The sequence below is a fragment of the Oenanthe melanoleuca genome, chromosome 7 (genome assembly GCF_029582105.1).
Source record: "Oenanthe melanoleuca isolate GR-GAL-2019-014 chromosome 7, OMel1.0, whole genome shotgun sequence".
NCBI lineage: Eukaryota > Metazoa > Chordata > Aves > Passeriformes > Muscicapidae > Oenanthe > Oenanthe melanoleuca.
This window is the reverse complement of record NC_079341.1, coordinates 30,829,603-30,852,491: the sequence shown is the minus strand read 5'-3', so window position 1 is coordinate 30,852,491 and position 22,889 is coordinate 30,829,603. Positions and strand designations below refer to the sequence as shown.

The window sequence follows — 22,889 nt, the reverse complement described above, 5'->3', positions numbered from 1 at the left end:
AAAAATAAAGAGTAAGACCTGAATTCTAAACTCCTTCACAAGAAACAAATAACAACCCAACGTTATGGAAAAATGTGTTTGATTTAGTACCTGATATGTCCTAGAGTTTGGGGATTGTGGTCTCCCACAAAAAAAAAATAGAATAATCTGAAGATCCTTTTCACAGTTGTCAGCCAAGATGTCAGTTGTGATGAACCATCTGGAATCTGGCAGGAGGAGTCCCATGTCCTTATCCCCAATGTAGAGTCCTGCACAGAACTATTTGGTCTTGAATCAGCAAGAACATCCCTTTTGAATGCCTGAAAAATCAACAGATGAAATGCATTACACTTTTATTTGCTCTGGGAGGGGAGATGGAACATGGTGACAATTAAAAGCTTAAATAATCATTTTAAGGAAAAAAAAAAATTAAAGATCAGCATTTGTTATATCCATCCTGTTTGCTCTATCTAGCAGTAGTTTCATTGGACATCCAGGACATTTCTGCATTACACAGTTAACAAGTAGTCATAATAAACATTTTGTTGTCATTCCTGAAACTCTGCTTCTATAAACACGCAGGTATCTTCCCAAAGAGTCTGAAATATGCAGCCCAGCAGGTGTGGAGGAGTAACAGGCCATGAAAGCTCTCAAATCTGTCAGCAGAACAGCATTTTTCTCTTTGTTGGAGTTAATACTCTATGAGCAAAATCCATAAGCCATATTTTGGGCAACTGGAATTACAGAAGATGCCTTTACTTTATTCAAGAAAATAACTGTCCTGGAATGAGGATTTACATATTTTTGTAAAACTGATGACTTTCCATCTTCCCTCTTCTACATATTTGAGAAATTAGTACCAGCACCAGCCCCAAGGAAACATTTGAAGCCCAAGCCAGAGCAAAGCCAGTGGAGCCCTGAGAACATCTTGTGGTGTGCAGCTCCTCCAGGGGCCCCCTGCTCCTCCCCAGGAGAGATTACAGCCTGGCTACAACCACTGCTCCTGAAGGAACACAGTTTGGTGAGAGATGAGGTCCTACAGACATCTGGAGTACTGAAATTTTCTGCAAAGCATGTAAAGAAAGAAAAGAGATCCTATTTACTCAATCTAATGTTGGGAAAATGATTACAGATGAAAGAACGAACGGGAAATAAAAAGATACAAAAATGCAACAAAGAATATCCAGGATTGTTTGGTTGTTGAGGTGGCTTTTCCAGACAATCCAGATGCTGATTTAAAATTTATCAAGAAGCTCAGAACCTTTACAGAAAACAAAACTTGAATAGAGATGCTGCTTCACTTTGTTGACTGACATGTGATTTGTACAGTATTTAGATAATGTTAAAAAATAGTACAGGCTGAAGACAGCAACAAACAAAACCCAAAACATTTACATCCAGTTGTAAATATAATACTGCAAAGTAAGTGTAATTTAATTAATACTTCCTACACAAATCACAAACATAGTAATGACAATCAACATCAAGTTTTTCTTTAATTCTATCAAATACAACAAGAGCTCCTGTCCCTTTGCAACACCATTTTAAAAACACGTATCAGCATACTCAGTTACCAAAACACATTCTGCAAATATCCTTGCTTGCCTAGGTCAATCCAGGAAACTGATGCACAAGAAAAGTCCTTTTATTTGCTATAACAAACTAAGTGCAAATGAGTTTGTAACTTGTTCTGAACAGATTTTTCCCTCAGACAGATTTAAAGCCTGCAGATTTGGTGCTATGTATCCTACAGTCAAAGAGACAGAACTGAGGGAAAGCTGTAAGAGCTCCAATTCACAGGAAAAAAATTATCTCAATTTTGGGTTCATAGAATGGAGCTATTTTGAGTCAACTGGAATCACCATATGTGCATCTATGGGTAAATGCCAAACCCTGTGCTTCACACTAGCAGCAAAACACACAGAATAGAAAAATGAATCTTTGCTTACCTGATTGTTTTTTAATAATACCAGCTATAGATTTATTGAAATTGGTAATGCAACCTTGTGTTTGTGATCCACAACAGTGAGTTTAAGTACTTGGATATATTCTGTCCCTGAAGTTTCCTCTAATTCAGCAAATTTTCATACCTGAGATAATCTGGTTCTAGTTTCTAAACTTCCACAGACTGGATTAAAAAAGATTTAAGGAATTTAGGAATTTTATGTGCTGCAGACCGAGTGGAGAGCAAATCACAGCCTATCCTTATGGATCTCATATATTTCACCTCCCCACACAGGTGGGTATTAATTTCTTGTGTCCCATGTAGGACAGGTAAAAGAAACAAAAAAAACAGGAAGGCAGTCCTTAGGAGCTGACTGTTCTCTGGGGAGAAAATAGGGTTTGGTAAACAAACTGATTAATTGAAACAAAATCCCAGCACTGGCTTTAGATTGAAATACAGACCAACACAGTATTTGCAGATTTTAATAGGAGGGACAGAAATGAGGTTCTGCCCTAAAATTACCTAAACAGTTGAAAGGACTGAATATTAGGGACAGAGCATTACCTGGGTTTGCAATTAAAAGTTTAAACAGCTCACAACATGTCTCATGAAAGAAAAACTACCAATTATAGTATCTTTTATAGATGACAAAAATGGACACCGACTTCAGTAGACAGGAAGTAAAAGGACTTGTGTGTAAGAGTGGAGGATAAAATGTCACACCTATGCTCTTCACTCTCAGGACTGCTGTCCCCATCTAAATACTCAGCACAGAAATGTACATTCTTCTTCAACATAGTACCAACATTATACCCCAATAATCATTATTAAGTCTGGTAATCCTCTTTCTGACAAGTGGTCACCACTTTGTCTATGCAACTGCTCTCCCTTTTCAGAGGGAAAAGTGTTCTCAGCTGTGAGATGGATGCCCAGCACTGCACAGACATGAGCTTTGCAGTCAGCAGATCAGAAAACTGGTCAGTGCTGTGCTCTTACTGCCTTCTTTTGCACAGACTAGAGGATAAGATATAAAAAATCCCAATAGATCAAGCAAAGTAATTCCCAAGTTTTATGATGGCACCCTCCTGAATCTTGATGCATGAAAAATCACTGGGTCCCTCATTTTGGATTCTGACTTGAAAATTACCATATGTAAACCCAGTAAACTGACCTGCAATGAGCAGAGATATTTCTGGGAATAGGATCTTAATTAATCCAATTTCTCTAAGAGGCATCAAGATTTCCAACTCCTTCTTGGCAGTGTAGATGGAGATAGCAAGCTTTGCACCTGCCCATAACAGAATAAATCCATTATTTTTCTTTTAAAAAGTAGGTAAAAGTAGGTGATTTTTTTCCTTGAAATGTTGTTATTGTTGTCAAAAACTCCCAAGAATGGCTATCAAAATAACTTGCATCAATTAAATTCAGGGCAGAAAATTAGATTAGAAGGATGGGGGTGAAAAAAAAGGTCTACGTTCAACATGCAAAGCAGACACAATGTCCGTGGAAAGGCAACGTGAAAATTTATTTCTTAAACAAGCTTCTGTTGACTGATAAATCAACAGAATTCCTGCAACCACCAAACACTGGCCTCTTCTCACAACTTCCACAGCAGCTTTGTACAGCAACTCCCTCCACAGCTCAACTGGAAGAATGGATGGATGAATCCTACAAAGTCTGTGGGAAAAGTTTTGGCTTATCCTTGACCTAACAGTGGTACAAGTGTTTCTTGGATGTGGAAGTGCTTAATTGCTTTTTGAGAAAAGTCAGGATGTTTCCTAGTCAAAAGGATCTCTGAAGATTCATATAAAAGAGACCTGCACAACAAGAGCTTTTTCCAGGTGTTTTTCATCTCAATTATATAAACAAATCTATATTAACATTATAACCCAGGGTTCCTACTACAACTCTCCCCACCAACTGAAAACACAAAGTTACATATGTTTCTTTGTTAGGATGAAAGAGGAAGATGTTTATACCTTAACCAGAAGGGTATCAATCAAAATTACCTTAATAAAAACTGTGGGTACAACCAAAAGAATTACTCCATCCAGCTACTGCTTAATGTCTATGGACCACTACCTACACACAGCTCTTGGTAACAATTTTGGCAAGTCAAACGAATGTCTCAGACCCAAATTAAGGGAGACTTCAAAGGGGATCTCCTTCTTCTTCCTTCTGCTCCCTACAGCCTCTGCCTCATGGTCTCCAGGCGTGGTCCCACCTCCACCTTTCCACCAGCTCTGGTGCTTGCCAAACTTTCCCATGGTGTGATTCCTTGAGAAGTGACCCAGAATCACAAAGCTCTTTGGCTAGGGCAGGTTCTGCTGGGCTAATGAGCCATGGTGGTACACAGGGCATTTATGGGAGCCCTGGGCAGCAGGAACAAAGCTCCAGGAGGAACAGCAGCAGCTGTACAGCTGTTTCTGCAGGGGTGACTTTCAGCTCTGCCTCAGTAGTTCCAGTAAGAGCATTTCAACAGCATCAGCCCAACTCAAAGTGACGAGCAGCTGCAGATTAATGTTACTATCTAATAACTGAGAGCCTGCAGATGAATATTGAGACAAAAGGTGGACAACCTGACAAACATCTGTATTTGGAACAAATTAGTCCCTCCTGGGACATTTTCCTTAAGGCAGAGGTGAGAAAAGGACTGGACGAAAGTGCCCGAGGTGATAAAGGAAAAAAACCAAAGCAACCCCACACAACCTTGAAAATCCTGACTTGGAGAGCAAGGGAGGATTCCAGAGGGAGCAACAATTCTCCTGCCCACAAACAGACCAGACTGTGCTCAGGGTTAATCCAAGAGCCGTAAGTCAGGGTCTGCAATTTTGCTCCCCCTAGTAACTAATGCCTCAGTGGCCCAGGCTGTTAAAAAATACTACACAGCACCTATAAAAATGTAACAGCTGGTATTAAGACTGCCACTCATTAACAAAAAAAAAATTCAAAGGAGCTTTGTACAGTTATCAGAAATATAAACTGGAACTATGCAGAGGCAGCTGTTCCCTTTTTCCAGAAAAGTCAACACACTTCTGCTTTCTGCATGTCATCTTATGGCTAAAGTTTGAGATCCATTAAATGACCAACTAGGGAGCAAAGAGTCCTGGCCTGCCTACTGAACTCTGATATTGTGCAGGTCTGATCTTAATAAAAACAAATATTAGAAACAAACAAATGAGAAATTGGTTCCCTTTTGAAGCATGAATCTAAAAGATTCCCTATTCTTGTTTATGGGGAAATGCTATAAAAGTGAATCCATGATGCAATGATTTAAATACACATCGCTTTTCTTGACAATGCTATTTACACAGATTTTGAAGTTCTACATTAATCAGTTAATAACTAAATGCTATTTACTCCATCAGCATTAGAATATAGTTCTTATTTGATTCAATTTGCCAAGGTACTCAGTAATCAGATTTTCAAAGAAAGAGTATGATAAATCCGAATACAAAAGTACAATGTGCAGTTATTCTACCTCTTCAAAAATTAATTAGGGATGGAATGCATCTCACTGTCTGTGCACATTATGTCCTACTACCAAGTGTAGACATCATTAAAAAATTAACTGGACAGAAATAGAACCAAATGCACCAGAAGCCATTTGCAGACTTTCTTGACATTTCCATTTGGAAGGAAAACCCCCGAACTGTGAACTCAATAAAAGGCTGTCCCAGGTCTTGCTCTGGTTTATCTTGCTGCAATTTTACAAAAGTGATTTGCTCTCCTGTTTACTGTCCTACCCCTCTGTCAGAGGAGCTGCTCCAGCAGCAGCAGAGCACAGGTTCACACTCCCTGCCTCCAGCCAGGCCCTGAGCTCATAGGGACTGGTATTGCTGGCTCCAGGGCACCCTAGGACCAAGGCATCACCTCCCCTCATCTGCACAGCCTGGAGAGAGGAAGGAAAGGCAGAGACAACCTCAAAGCACTGGAACACACCTGTCAAACATCCATCCCAGACCTACACACACCTCAGTACAGAGGGTGTCATTTGGACAATAATGCTGAACCATCAGAAACAAAACCTGAAACTTGCCCCCAGTCTTCTTAAATACCTTCTTTCCTTTACTGGGAGATTTTGACTGCTACAACCTCTCAAACACTCTTAAAGAGCAATATAGTGCCCTTCTTTTTCACCCTTAGGGCCTAAGATAGGACAATGCCACTGCTCATAAGACAGTTGACAGGCTTTTAAAGAGGACACCTTTCACAGGAATAGGCATGTGAGAAGCCAAGGTGTATTATTAGCAACTATCCCTCCCCCTCCTTTTATATTTTAAATTCTGAGCAATACTCTAAGGCTCTTTAATCTTGCCTCACCTTCTCCTGTGAGTTCACTCCTGAATGCAGTGGAAACACTGAGCTGACAGTGACAAAGAATAACAAGATAATTCCTACAGGAATGTAGTTGCATAAATGAGAATAAGATATTTCATGACAAGCAAGACTAGAGCAGTCTTTTAATCTACATATTGATAGGAAACTGCAGTATTCAAATATCTGTGGAAATCAGGAGTTTATTTTCACCTGTTATCCATAAACTCCAAAAATTAAACTTGAAATGTACCCTGAAAAACTCTTCTGCTACCCAGTGCTTCTTCAGAGTGCTCTGGTCTGCAGGAGGCTCAGCTGTTCCATTCTGCACAAAGCACTGTCATTCTCCTCTTAGTTCCCCCTTCCTGCACTTCACTTTTGATACAAATGATCAGAGCTATGTACATCAAAGGAAGTAAACACCTTTGGTTTCCTCCTGGAAAATGAAACAGTTCTCTGGATGTAGCTTCTGCTACAGTGGAGCATGACAAAGGAGTTCTTTCAATAGTGAGCTGGAAGCACCTTACATCTGGCAGACCACAGGCACTGTTCTTTCCACCATGTAGAAAAGGAAGAGGTTGGGCATATTAGGATACCACCTAAGGAAAAAACATCCCACTCATTCCTTGTTTTGACTAGAGGAGCTACCCAACATGAAGAACAATGAAAGTCCAAGTTGTAGGGTTTCTGATGAAATAACAGTTTTAGCATTGAACAGTCTGTGGTGGATTGAAAATCAGCCTGGCTAACATTCACATACTGTTATTATAAAACACAGCTCTGTGGCTAAGCCACCCTTATTAAGGTAACAAATTATCTTAAATGGCTTACATACTATTTAAAATTGTAGCTCTATTAGGATCTATTCTCACTTTTTTTTTGGTAGCTTTAGAGAGAGAAGAAAAAAAATAAATTTCTCAGGCAGACTTCAAAACAGTTCACTGAACACTATTTTTTATATAATTGTCTCCTGGCAAGCATCTGCACAGGGTAACATACGTTGGCAGACAAAAGCCATTTCAGCTTGAACACTATTAGAGCATTAACCTTTCCAAAATGCCATACTTCAGAGAGAGCAGAGCATTAGGTTAGTGGAAAATCCATCTGTTGAATGGCTAAGCCTCTCCTCCCCCAATGAACACGCCTGTCCAAAGGCATGAGGAAAGAACTATTTAGAAATGCTTATGAAATACATCATGACATATCTTTAGTTTTTGCTAGCATAGTTCTGTTGGCTTGGGAGGGGAAAAATGAATGCCCTTCTCACATGACATTGCTGTACCAGCAAAAGCTCTGTAGAAACAACTATGCTGACGAAGATTTTGTTGGCTTAGCTTTCATCATTCAGAGAAACCCAACTGACAGCAGAAAAACTCCTCCCGGCTCTTGAGCCGTCTCTAGGGCTGATATTCAGAAAATTCCGTGTCCATGTCTCCACCCCAGCACCCTCCCACACTTCTAGCAATCCCCAAACCTGCCCTTGCTATTTCCTCACCTGGTTCATACTGCATAGTCACCCATCATCCTTTATCAGCTCCTTTTGATGTCCTGCACTTTATTTTCACACAAAATTTTCACTCACTTTTAACTATAGAAAACTTTCAGCAATTCCAGGAAATGCACACTGTGATACCACACAGCACAAGTCAGCATCACCATATGATCTGTATAATATTCATCTGTTTGTATTTATTTAGTACCTTTATGTCATAAAATCAGGCAGATCACGGGCCCGAACACAAAGTATCTGTTTTCAACTATCAAACAGCAACAGTTGTCTTATTAAAAACAATCCTTAAAAACTGAAGAAGAAGCATCTGTTATTATATCATTCTCTGAAGCCTCATTTCTAGTGTTAAGGCCTTAAAATGAAATAAGAAGAATAACAATATGCTTTTTCTGTGTCAATTGGAAATCAATAGTTTGGGAAAAAATTAATTGGTTTTCTCTTTATGAGACTGTCAATGCTTGCTAAAGGTCAGAGGTTTTATAGCACAATAAATTATTAAGTACAGCCTGAGCTGTTTACAGTTGCTTTAGAAGACTTTTAAATAAAAAAAAAAAAAAAATAAAAAAAAAAAAGGAAAATTGTTTTATAGTACCCAACTGTAAATTAACCAAAGAAAATCTTCAAGAATCTTTTAAGCTCTGCATTGATTAATTTTGGTATACTAGAAACAGTACAGAAGTATGAAAACATAAAAATTTTAAGTTCAGATGATGTACAAAAATCGTCTCTTGCTACTCAAAACACTACATAGACAACACATAAGAAGAAATAAAGTCATGCCATCTACATCTACATGCTACTGCCAGATGATGCAGCAGCAAACTAAAATCTCAAAATAGTCCAAGATTGATTTTTTTTCCCCCAGTTATTTTAAGTAAATGAACTGAAGCATTGCCTGTGACAATTTCCAGTGGAGATCCTCCAAATAGCAGCTTTTATAAAAGCTACAAATCTCCATTTCATTTAGAAAACAGCCATCCACAAGTGCACACAGCAGCTAACAATTTTCTACACATAAATCAGGTTTCATTCTTAGAATATCTAAGATAACATTTGTCCAACATATTTCCATCAGTAACATGAAAAAGTATCTCTAAAACTGACAAAAATTTCAACAGGGGATGGTAGGAACAGACTCCCAGAGCTACCAGGCCAGGTTAAACATTTTGTTGAGCACCCTAAAATATTCGGGATTATGCAAAAGATTTAGTTTTCAAAAACGTTGAGAAGCAAAAGGCCCTTTCTTTCCATTTTAAAACAAAATTCACTAACTTGGTAAACTATTGTACCATTATAGTCTTTCCCTGCACCAAATAAAGAAAAATCACCAAAGCAAACAAGAGAAACATGACAAAACTTTCCCTGAGGCACTATCAATGCTCTCACCTATGCCCTGTTACCACAGCTTCACAAATACCCCAGCACATCACCATGCACATAAACATCATCTGTCTGCTTTAAAATTTGGTGATTACAAACATCAGGTAGAAACAAATCACAATTTCAAAACTGTTTACCCTACAGACTTTAATCCTCTAGCAGTGTATTTTTGCTTAATTTCTAACACAACCACAGCAGGTCTGATGCCAGCAGTTCTGATAGTGCAAGTAACTTGATAAAAATTAAATTACAGATTTTCATGGAATCAAATGTCACCAATTTAACAGCCATCAATAACTACTTGTTATCTCAACAAAAAGACATTTGGTCCTCAACACAAGACAGACATCAACTGCATAGGAAAAAAAAATATTTTCACGTAGCCTACTAGAAATACTGTTGTTATTTAGGTTTGCAACCTATTTTTCAGTTCAAAACTTATCTTTCAAAAATAAAATAAGCTTACTTGTAGTTCCCCGTTGGAATGGCGATAACATTTAAAAAAAAAAACACACTAAAAAAAATTTAGGCATCTCCCCCATTTCTGCCACCCTAGGAAATTCTTTTAGCAGAGATATTTTTAATGGTTTTCCAACCACCACTCAAATAAAACACCCAGTAAATAAAAATTAGCAAGAATGCCCTTATTAAATAAGGCACAAGGAAAAAAAAAAAATCTTTTTCAAGTCAATGCTTAAAGAAGGAAGAGATTTAGGGATGCTAATGATCTCTGCTAATTGATTAGGCCTAGAACGGCTTCCGTGGAAAAAGGGAAACCAGAAAGCGATTTGTCTGGAGATATCTGATTCTCCTCTGAGGCAGCGTTTGGATGCCGTGCTGCAGGGCTCACATACCTGCAGGCTGCTGGCATTCTGCTCCATTATTCAGTCCCAGGCGTGCTGTGCTGTCCATGGCCCGGGGGGCTCAGCTGTGCCCGGAGCTGCGGCGGCGCTGCCGAGCCCGCGCAGACAATGGGAAGGCACAGCACAGCTGGGAGCCGCGCTGGCACTGCCACTGTCACCCAGCTCCGCCACCCAGGCGGCTCCTCCGCAGCGATTCACAGCCTCCCCAAGCTCTCCGGCTGCTAGAAAATGGCTGGGCACCTTTTAATCACTTTCTCCATTATCAGACTCCTCTAAAATTTAAGTTTATACCATGCTGAGAGAATTTTGATGTGACAAAGAAGCACGACAAAAACATTCTTACCTAAAGATATTAATTTCCTCTCTAGACAGTTTTATTTCTTCACTTTGGCAGTGTGAACACAACACAAAAAGTCATCAGTAAGTCAGTCCTCAGTGCCAGCAGATAAACACACTTGTCACTGGCAGAATGAATGCTATGATAATTTTCTGGACTGGCACATAACCACTATCAGAATCCAAATATGGAAGAAAAACGTCGCCTAAACAGAGGGGTAAAAAAAAAAAAAAAAAAAAAAAAAGGCCAGTTATATGATAATTATCATACTTCCAAAAGCAGTGCCCAGACCAGCAGTCTGCAGTTTTGTTGCTAGTGAGAAACCTCTGTTCCTACCCAGCTGCAGCATCACTCTGTGCTCAGCAGCACTGCTGCACACTGATAATCATAATCCCCTCTCTGGACTCTCCAGAGACCTCTCCGAGGGATCCTGCACACCAAGTCAGGCTGGAAGGAGAATGGGGCAGTATTTTTAATCTCTGGGATCCAGAGAGGGGTATTAGAATCTTGGGAGGCTGCAATTCCTGACAAATGGGAGATCAGTATGCTTTATATTTAAGTAACAAAATTAAAAAAAACAAACATACATATATATATAGACAGACTCATTTCTACAATGTAACAAATATAGGAAATAAAAAATTCTAAAAAACTATGGAAAGATTTAGACCTGTCATAGACTGCAGAAATCTCAGTACTAAAATAGATTTTTATAAATAAATAAATAAAAATATAAATATATACCATATATAAAAACATCATTTGAGACTGCTGCAGTTTGCAGCAGATCTTACTTAATCTTTCTATGCTTGCTGTTCCCCTCTTCTGCCACCCTGTGCTCCATCTTTAACGCCTCCACTCTTTCTGCCCACACATGGCAGTGTCACACTCCGCACATCTTGGCTGTCGTCCTTGAGCAGCAACATCATATGGGGGGGGGGGGGTGAAAGTCAATCTTTTTGATGTAGCTGAAGACAGCAGTTGTTGGAATCCCTGCTTTTCTCTTGTGCACTGAGTTCAGTGTAACTGCTGGCCTCTACAAACCAGTTCCCTGCCCACCTCAGCACACACCCCCACCATCCCTGAGATCTCATCTCAAACTCCAGGAAAACACACAAAATAATTCTGGGAGGTCCTTGCTATTTTTGCAGAGGTTCCAGCTGCAGGTCTGCAAAGGGAGCATTGTTTCTCATGAAAAAGGTTTCCTCAGCAGGATGCTAGAGAAGAAAATTACATTTATTTTCCTAATTGTATAATGAATTCCAAATAGGTGATCACCTATGTGCACAAGCCATTCACTGCAGGGTCCATACTCTGAATGCTGTCAATAAGAATAGTTTTCAGTTTCTGAACACATTACAGACTACATTAATGTCAGAATAATATTTTAAGCAGTCTCCTCACACGACACTAGGAAAATGTGTCTGCTGTGCACGTCTAGCTAGTGTTATAATCAGATTTGGTTCATGTACACCACGGCAGAGCACCTAGGAGTGCTTCTATAATCAGGAAGATCAGCAACAAGATGCAGCTAGCCCCAAACAGGAAATAAAGCAGCACCCAATGGAGAAAGAACTGAGCAATGTACTATTGTTATACTCTGCACTGCCCCTCAGAATATTTCTGTTAATTTTTCTAAAACTCACACATCGCACATTATGAAGAGTGGGCTCTGGAACTCCAATCCTGGAGACTCCTCCTACAGGAGAAGATAGGTTTTGCTTATGAGAAAGTATACCCAGACCAGTCTTTTTATCACCTTCACACATATATTGGTCTGCTCCAAGTGATAGATTAAAAACTGGAATAGCATTGATTACCTTAAATGTTCCTGTATGAGAAATGTACTTTATAAATGCTTATGTGGTGTTGTGTGTTCAGTTCTATGGCTGCCTTTATGCAAAGATCATGCCATGTGAAAATGAACATAGGCATAACGTTAACCTAAGTGAAACAGGAAAATAATTTGAACAAAGCATCATTAAAATAATGCATTTAAATAATTTTCCTCTTACATTAGGCAAGATACATAATTAATATCCTTAAGAGTAGTAAAAATTTATAGCCTGGAAAAATGAGTTGGAGCATTTAGGGCTAATTTACAATTGTAACCCTGACTTAGCTGACTAAGTTACCTCAAAATATGTAAATTGTATCTCTATTATCAAACACACACATTATATTTGCCTAAATACCATCTAACAGAATAGGCATCATGAACTCAGAAACAGATGAGTAAATAAAAAGTTTAAATTCAATTTAAATTCCGAAGCCTTACCACAGATCAAACATACAAGGCAGGTATTCAAGAAATAAACAACAAACTGTCTAGAAGGCAATCAGATGCTTGCCAAAGGAGGAAGAATTCTAGACCTAAAAAAAAAAAATGAAGATATGCAACACCTCTTCAAAATCATTTTCATGACAAAACAATTCCCTCTGTCATAGTTGTACTTAAAACTGCAGTATGTAAGTGATGGAAATGAATCTTTTTTTTTAATCTCATAAAAACTTATTCAACTCAGTAAGAGGCAAAAGTGCACCATCAAGTATCTGCAAACCAGTGTCTGACGCAGAGTAGAAAAGATTGGACTGTTCTGAATGAATTTTCTTTAAAACTTGTAAAGGAGTACTGACACAGAGACAGAAATCCTAACTGATAAAAAGGCTCTGCTATATAGGATACACTTGGGAAGATGATGTTCCTGGCTCTGCAATGTCCAAGCACCGGAGACACAAGGACCCCACTTCCCCAAAACAAATCCCAGCAAGACTTACAGGACTGAAAAGGCAGGACACAAACTCCTGGAGAAAGAAACACACTGAAATTTTCTAACTAACAATAGCCTTTCCATATAGAAGAAAGAAAAAGAGATGAGAAAGAAAATTTGTTCTTTGAAGGTTTTTAAAGAACAAGATAGAAAGCAAGCCTCTGGATCAACCAAAAGATATTTAAGAAAAGTTTGAGACAAAAAAAGGTTTAAAATACTAGAATGGAATATTTCAATTACTTATCCCAATTCCAAAACAATTCATCTCTAAACCTCAAGGAAATAGATCACGTTTTCTTGTTATGTGACAAAGGGAGACATTTACAGAGTTTTCCCAATCCACACGAACTTAACAGAAGCATCATGTGAAGCCATATTCTGACTACTCCAAGTTCCATTCACTTGACTGATTTGAGTTTGTATCTGCTGAACTGCTAGTAACTCTTTAACATTTGGTTTAACAGAAATACATTTATGTCTACCCTTAGAGAAAATGTCTCCAGATTGGTCATGAAGGTCTATTCTGTATTTAGTTCACATCATCTCCCTATAAAAACCTCTCACTTCCAAGAAAGCAGAAACAAGCACTGCAATTTCATTCCTTTGCACCATAAACACAGTTTAGGCAGCATAGTGATGAAGCTGAAATAAACATCTTTCTCTGGTGGCTTCATTTTTCTTCTAAGACATAACATATACCCTCACTCTTACAAGTATAAATGAAACAATTTTACTGTTGTTTAGATACCAGTCACCATTTAGCCATTACTACATGATGATGAGGTGTTGTCCAAACCTAAATACAGGAGACTTTAAGCTAAAGCCTGAAATATAAACAATCCCCAAACACTGACTGTGCAAAGCTAGTCTTAAAGACTAAATGAAATTACCTTTCAAATACCTTCTGGACAATGGATACCAAATGAGCAAGTGTCTGTCTGGTGGGTCTGTTTGTATGGATGATTGCTGGTCAAAGATTAACTTAAATATTCTAGAGGAACAACACAAAAGCAAGCTTAAAAATATATTTTTAAGCTTCACAAAATTCAGTATTAAAGATCTCTCTACAAGTACCCATTTATCAATCTATTGAAAAATATCAAATGTATCTCTGAGTGTAAGTAAACTTTGGTGTTAGTTGGAGCAAAAAATTATAAGTAATAAAATTGGAGTAACATTCACATGACCAGACTTTGAAAAAACCACCAACCAAACCTGGCATCTCTTAAAGTTCATAAAAAATGTGAGAGGGATGTTTTTGGGACCAGTTGAAGAAGCCAAAAGATACATTCTGTCCAATTCTTCACCTCTTGAACAAGGTAACTCTAATCTGCTTCCTCACAGAGTGAGAATGACTTAGGAAAAAGCAAATTCTAGTAGAAGATGATCCTAGAGTATTGAGGTAGCCATTGATTCCATTAACTGTGGTCCTTGAAGTAATGCTTAGTGAAGCAAAAAACAATCCCAAGGCCACCAAATCTCTTCTTTTCCTCCAGAAAGCACATTAGAACGCATTTCAAAAACTTGTATTTCTAATTTTATGTGCATTAGTTAATTGTGTTACACAAGAAAGGGAAAACAAACGTTACCAGTAGAAGTTCTGGCCTATCTCCATAATTTGAAATAAGAACCACTCAGATTATATTCAACTACAGACTGATTTTTGACGTCTACAGAAACATAACTGTAGAAGCAATACTTTTGTTTTCATTTATTAAGCAGCAAAAGCAAACAACTGGCTCATGATAAATCAAGCAGTGAATATATTACAAAGCAAGACTAAAGATCACTTACCTGGTTTTGTCAGATGTTTTATCACTGTAATTTCTGTCCTTCCACCACCAGTTGTTCCTATTACTAAGTATTCTCATTCACTCCTACTTCTAAAATCTGGGTGATAACCCTTTCAAGAACCTTCCCATTTTCACAACAATCTTACTTTGTTGCTAACAAAATTAAAAGACAATTAAGTGATTGTAAGTTTAGTCACAAGATGAAAAATTCATGCACACCTAATGAACACACCATGTCTAGTTTTACATTAATATCTTGATATTAACTTCCTCCTGAACTGCAGTTTAAATTCAGACTGTTCTAGACCTCCTATTTCATGCAGTCTCATCTAAATGCCAGGCATTAGATAAGCAGAAAATTAAGCTACTCAGAGGTGGGAGTTTAAGGTCATCCTCACTGTCTGAAAGCAAAAGCAGTAATATCCTCTCACCCATGTGAGGTTCAGTGTGTTTTGGTTTTTTAATGAAAGAGCAATTGTTTGAACATGAAATAATATCCCTGAAAAACTTCCTCCGAGTTTCTCCATACATGACCAAGTAAGTGGACTGACACCATGGGCCAGGCGTATGTAGGTCCCACATGCTGAACAGAAATTCATTAAAACCACAGATCTGCCTTAGAACCAACAATCAGAACAAACTTGTGTTATTTCACTGGATCTGTTCTAACAGTAAATCTTCTGAGATAAATATGTTGAACCTAAAGCAGTGAGTGCTGCAGTCAAGACTTGTGTTAGCTGTGGCATTAGCACTTTCAAGGACTTTGTTAACACCACCCTTACTCCTGCCCCAAACTTTGCTAATGTCAACTTCATAAGCACAATCTTTTTAAATCCCAGACTGCTTAAGGTTAAAGAAGATCTGACTTCTAATGTAGAATTTAACAGGGGGAAGGAAGGAGAAAAAGGAGAGAGAGGAGAAAGATGGGAGGAGAGAGAGGAGCTCCTAAGAACACTAGAAGTCAATGTGTGATTTTTGACTTTCTTGCATATCTGTACATTCAAGCATCTCCACTCAGATGATATAATGGCATCATCAGACTCTAAAGGGACTTTAAACAAAATCAGCATCATATTTAATTATCTATGACTAGGTAGGGGAAAAAAAATTCAATTAATGTTACATAAAAGGAAATCATTATTTTTTAAACAGTTAGGGCTGGGACCTGGAGTCATCACTTGAGATGCAGTGTGCAATAATACAGATTAGACAGTGGGCTTTGCAAGATAAACAAAAGCTTTTTCATAGATGCGACGCTAATTTTCAGAATGTTGCTAGGGCAACAGCAGACTGTAACAAGAATTTCTGAATAATGAGCAGGTGGCAATATACAAAGATCTTCGATTCCTGACTGAATTATTTATATGTAATCCATAATAGTGAGATAAGTAGCATTATTTCAGCACCACAAATGGAAATACTGCATACCTTGTCTAGAATATTTATTACAGTTCTAGACATGCATGTCTTTTTTGTTTTAGCATGCTATGTAAGGCAAGATCACTAGTCTCTCACCTCTAGAATAAAGAGGCAAAAGCAGTTATTTTGCATAAAATACACAATGTAAAAACCAGTTTTTAATCCAAAGCTAAATCTTTCTACTCAAGATTCTCCTTGTATAGATTCAATAATTCCAGAGGGACAGGAACAATCTTGGCAATTATCAAGTAAGGACCAGACTGACAGAAGAGAACTGGACATGCTTTATCCATCATTCACATCCATAGCAGGAGTTTTGCCAAATTTAAAATGTTATGGGAGGAAGCCTTATGGGCACTCTAGAGTCTACACACTTGAAAAGCAAGATTTGGCAAAATTTGTGTTAATTTAAAACTTTCAACTCAGCTAAGTCACTATATTACTTACCACTACTAACAAAATCCATCCACTGGCTTTCCAAGTTTCTAAATATCTGGTCAGCAAAGATTTGTGTATCTGGACAAGGGCAGCTGTAACACTATTCTTTTGCTGAATATGACAGAAGATCACTATTTTAACTTACTTTAAGACTGAACTGCTTCTCCCTGTAAGTTTCCTGAGACATTGTAATAGATGCAAAATCACAAACCTGGTCTACCTTCAGGGCTTTTTGTCACAGACCTCTGCTTTAAATATCAATAAAACAGTAAGATTTGTAGTTATTTTCAGCAAAGTTCCCAGTTTTCAGAGATTAACAGTCTATATCTTGAGATATAAAATCCCATGCCACAAGACAACTGTATATGAATTCTCATAAGTAAACTACAGAGCTCTTTTACAAGTAGCTGACATTATCAGAAGGCTGACATGGTAAAAGATGGATAATCTAATTATTTGATATAATTTTGATAAATATTTTGAATTCTCCATGAAGCCTCTCATGAGAAAGACATCAAGGTGTTGGTGTGTGTCCAGAGAAGGAACAGAGCTGGGAAAGGTCTGGAGCACAAGTCGTGTGAGCAGTGGCTGAGGGTGTTTAGACTGGAGGAGGCTCAAGAGAGGCCTTATCACCCTCTAACTCCCTAACAGAAAGATGTGGAAGTCAGTCTCTTCTCCCAAGTAACAAGCAACAGGACAGGAAGAAATGGCCTCAAGCTGCTGGGGAGGTTTAGGATGGATATTAGGAAAAAATTCTCCATGGAAAGTGTCAAGCACTGGAAAAGGCTGCCTGGGGAAGTGGTAGAGTCCATCTCTGGAGGGATTTCAAATGTGTGCAGATGTGGCCCTTGGGGCCATGGTTTAGTGGTGTGCTTGGCAGTGCTGAGGGAAGTGTGGACTCCATGACCTTAGAGGTAATTTCCAACCTAAAAGATTCCACGATTCTGTTATTTACTGTATGAAACTGTTCCAGTTTATCTGATTTTCAACTGTACATTAAATTGAGAACAAGTCCTGGAATCAATTGTACATTAAATAGTGCTGTCACCACGTGTGCCAGCTGTATAGACCTGAACACCCCACAGACACGTAGAACAGGGTTTTAAACTAAGTTCGTGCTGTGAAATCTCACTGTCTGACACCTGGTCAAGTTTTACCAGCAAAGGCTTCTATGTCAGCAAAGCTTCTTGAATGAGGCTATAGCTAAAGCAATTCCAGAAGAATGTCCAGTGGAGACAGTCTAACTCACAGAATAATAAAGTATTGGATTCTTACAGCTGGTCTTCCTGCATAGTTTATAAATGAGCTTCTGTCCTCTCCAGCAGCATCATTCTAAACAGGTTTAACAATCAGTGATGAGCAGTTCCCTGCATTGCAGTTGAATCCTGTAAATTCCTTTGTTCCACTTTCTGGTCAGAAGGAGGTAAGAACACAATTTCCTCACTAATATGATGCCTCATGGAACTGCTGCTTAAGCATCCTCTTAGATCTCAAAACTCAGGATCCCGGCAACAAGGCAAAGTAGAATAAAATGAGCATCCTGTTACTTCCTTACAAGCACTTCTGAAAGTACATAATCATCATCAGATGAGCAGCTTAATTGCCTGGACCCAGGCAAAAGGGAGACAGAACTGATTCCTCCTTTCCCCAACTGAAAAAACCAGGCAGCATCACATTCTGTCACCACGGAATTCATGCCTTGCAAAGACAATTCATCTTCTTAAGCAGCAGGGTGGTCAGTCAAGCAAGCAATGCTAGCATTTATACCAGGTACCAGTTTCTGTGATGGCACACATTCCTTTCTCATGCCATGATCACTGAAACAAGAAACTTACCTGAACCAAACATTATCTCTCCTTAGAGGGGACAGGGAAGGAAAATCTAACTTAATGAAAATTTGTTTTTGTACGAAAAAGAAAGAATAAACATAGGATGAATAATGCCACCACTAAGTTTGTACTCTGAAGGATTTTTGTTGCTCAAAGTTTAAATGAGAAACTAATGCAGTGCATTAGAACCTAATGAATTTCTTTGAGAAATTTTCTTGAAAGCTGATTTTCAGACAAGTATAAAGAGATGAAGAAATTAAAAAAATAAGCATCATTATTTTCTTCAAAAATACTTCCAAGGTTACATGTCCAAGCCAGTGCAAATTTAATAGGAGAAAAAAAATACCCTCAAAATGCAAATTCCAAATGCACTGCTCCCAAGCTGAACACAGGCACTAACACCCAATTCCAGGAGCAGAGAGGTTTGGAAAGCTTAAAAGATCAGGCAAGAAAATCTTTCTGGAGATCAGATTTTTTACATTTGGAGAGTGTTTGTTTAAACCTGTATTATGCTTTGCCTAACATATTCTGGAAGTGTGAGCAGACCAGAAGGTCAGGGCTACAGCCATTCTCTGTGGGATCAAAGATGGGGTAAGGAAAGGACATAGTTTTAAGAGACAGCAATTTTAACACTGCTCTACTCCTGAACAAGTCAATCATAAAGAATCTTACTCATGAAGTCAGAATATTTAAGCAAGGTATTATTAATTATTAATAGAATATCTATTAATAATTATTAGAATTCTGCATTTCTCTGACCAAAAGGCTTTGCTTTACAGGCAATTCAGGATAGGGACTTTGACATAGTCTTAGGCCACAGCAATTCAGGGATTGAGGATAATCAGGCTGCCCTTGACATATCATTTCCTTATAAAGATATACAACACAGAGTTGTATTAGAATTTATTGACATGTTTTAATGTATATTATGTAGCATTTAACAATGTTATGTGTGTAAAGAATCATCTATAAAATACCTATGGAACTTGCTCTCCCTTAGGCAGAGGGAAAAGAGTCTGGGAAGGGAAGAAAGCCCTTTAATATGAATAACCACAGTTTAGCTGGAAGAATAAATGCAGAGGAAGGGAAAAAAACCCAAAACAACTCAGAAACAGACAAATCAAAAAATAAAATCCAGTCCAAAATACACTGACCAACCTAAAGGTAAGCCTTGAAAGTCAGAAACAAGTTCCAGCTTGAGTCAGAACTTTCTAACAAAAGACTCTTTATCCATATAAACAGAAAGAGCAAGTACACCAAAAACCCACTACAGCACATCTGAAACTGAATTTGAAAGAGTACATTCAAAAGAAAAATAAGTTTCAGAAAATAAGTGCTGAAGACACCATACCCAGTAACTACAGAAAATTAGAAGCCTCTCATCAGATTACAAGTCCCAAAGAAGAGATTTTTTTTCAACAGTACAAAATACATGATGGTATCATTTAGTGTTGGAATGAAAAGCACAGAATTAAATGTAAGGAAAAACTAACTGTATGCTGACTTCTAAACAAATTTTACAGGAAAGAATGAATTAAAGGCACCAATGTCAATGGAAAATGAGTTGACAGAAAAACATTGTAGCAGAGATTGTGCCAAACAGGTCTATTTAATAAAGTAATAGTTCCTAGGAAAAATAAATGGAGGAGGCCTAATCTATTTAAATTACATGTAGTATTACAGAGGAAACTGATAAAGCAGAGACAATGAAGATTAAGAAAATTCAACCTTTAAAGATGTAACTACCATTCAACTTATTCTCAGAAAGCTACAGAAATGCCATTATAATAAAGCCCTGGTAAGGCCTTATATGGAAAATGGTATTTACTCTGATAAAATTTTGTATGGATAACTTAATTTCATGTGGCTGCAGTAGATAACAGATGGGAAGAAGTTATTTTCCTTAATCTAGAGGAAAACTTTGCCACTAACCCATGTGTCTATAAGTTTCCTACAGTCAGCGAGGCTGGAGGCCAGTAGATATCAGAACCAGATTTTACAACTGCTGTTCAGCATGCAAGAAGAGAAACAGCAATTTAATTAACATTAAGATAAAGTTTGACACAGTTATGAAAGCATTATTTCCTGCAAGAAGGGACTGGACTCAATGACCCAGAGTCTCTCCTTTCAGTCTTCAGGCACATTCAAGCAGTGCACAGTGCAATGAGTTGCATCCTTTCCACAAACATTCCATTATCATATTCCATTGATAATTATTCCTATTTAATACAAGGTACCTAGATTCAGTGGGAAACAATTGGAACATTTTTTTTTCCATCAGATTTTACTTTCAAAAGCCTGTTAAGAAGCCTTCTTAGGATCAAGAATTTTTCCTTAAAATTGAAAGGAACTGGAAAAAGTCCACTTATTTGTACATTATTTCTAAAGATTTCAAAAAATGATTTAAAATCAATTTTATGTCCTCCCATGCTTTTTATGGGAGTCTGTCTTATAACATCAAACATATGTAAGAATTCATCTTCCTTACAGAAGCCATGCCTACATCTAACCTATATATACCAAACACAGTTCAAAAGTTTATTTTTGCAGGTAACTGCAGCATGTGCAGACATGAATAAAATAAGGACACAAAGCAACTCCTGATACTGCAAACATCAGAGTCCCAAGGTTAATAAGTTATGAGCAGGATTAGAGCTGAGCCTGTTCACGTCATGCACCAGGACTTTCTTACTGCTCATATCAAGAGCAGTCAGTTCATCATATACACACCCCAGCCTGGGCAGGTGACAGAGGTCTGCAGGACACTGCTGCCTTTCTGGGGGATGCAGATACAAAATATTTAGATGGACAACAAAGAATCTCATCGGATCCCTGTGATCTCAGACAAGCCACACACTTTAGAATCATCACCACTGATCTAAACCATGCCTGAATGCACACATTGTCTGACCAGAGCTGAAAAATCTTCTCAAGGTCTCCCATCCCCAATTATTCCACATGTTAAAAATGGGCTAAACTGTCTCTGGCTTAGAAGTAGCCTATATTTCATTGCATACTAGAAAACAGGACAAGCAAAAGAGTTACTGAAAGAATATTTACACATCTATAATTCTTGATCTTTATGGAATATTACAATTTTAAGCCTTCAAACTGCTATGGACCAAGGAAGACAGACAAAAACCCAGTTTTTAACATTGTCTAATATTTCAACAGAAAAGGCCAGATAAAAAGCTGATTTTGTTCTGAGCTGGGACAGCTTCCACTACTATTTTGATATGCAGGTCTTAATAAGGACTACTGCTCTTTGTGCTTTTCAAATCCAACTTTGCAGCATCAGGAAATGCAAGACTATGTAGCAACTAATGGCATGTCATCATGGTCAATGATGAACAGCCAACTGCTAGAATATCATACATTGCATTAACTGAGTTAGCCCAGTAACACCATTTAATCTTTTCATATTACTGATTTAAGAATTTAGTCTAATAATACCATTTGAAGCTGAGAAATCTTCCTCAAAACATGGTATTATTTTATTTTATTTTCATACTTAATCACTAGATAAGCTCAGTCTGGACTCAGTTCCTTCTCCCACTAACAAGTTCACATAAAAACAAGTGTTCCTCTCCAGAAGCCAATATTTGAAACTAGAGGGAAACAAAACATCCCCACATGAAGTATTAGGATGAACATCATAACATTTTTATAGGTTAACACAATAGTTTGTGTGAAAGATTCATATCCTTTTGTTATACCACAAGTCTAAGCAGACTGCAGTAGCATTCCTACAGCAGCTTCCATAAAGTCATTTAACAGCTTTCCAAGTACTGGGAGTCCTTTTCCCCCCTCAATCCACACCACAAGGACAACATCTCAGAGCAATACTGGCACTGCTTTGTGGTACAGCTTTAAACCCTTGAAAAAGCATTTTATTTCAACATGACAATAATGCAATGTGCAACCAAACAAGAAGCTAGAAGCCTTTTTAGAGATTAAGTGCAATGAAAATGCATAAAAGATCACTTTGATGTGCTTGAAACAAAGAAGAAACCCCAACACCTAAACTATGAGACTAATAATTTGCCATCTTCATTACAAGTAAAAATTAAGGACTCATTACAGTCAATTCTAACAGTAAAAATACTATGAGCAGATACTTTGAGTACCTAATTGTCATTTTCCCAGTTTCTTCCACAAAAGTATATGCAATAATTACTAAGACAAGAAAATAATTACTAAGACAAGTTTCCCTTGGTTTTCCCTTAGAAAGCCATTAGGCAAAAGTTCTTGTTGACAAATAGTCTGACTTCCCAAATGGAAGAAGGATAAAGACCCATCAACTGAAAA

General features: G+C 37.9%; 1 protein-coding gene across 9 annotated transcripts in view; it reads right to left on the bottom strand.

Moving 5' to 3' along the window:
* Window positions 1–22,889, bottom strand: part of R3HDM1 (R3H domain containing 1) — a 77,057-nt gene that overhangs the window by 49,234 nt on the left and 4,934 nt on the right. For all 9 annotated transcript variants that reach the window (XM_056495991.1, XM_056495992.1, XM_056495993.1 and 6 more), the window contains exon 2: window positions 91–299. The gene's annotated coding sequence lies outside the window, so the exon portion shown is untranslated. The remainder of the gene's footprint in view (window positions 1–90; window positions 300–22,889) is intronic.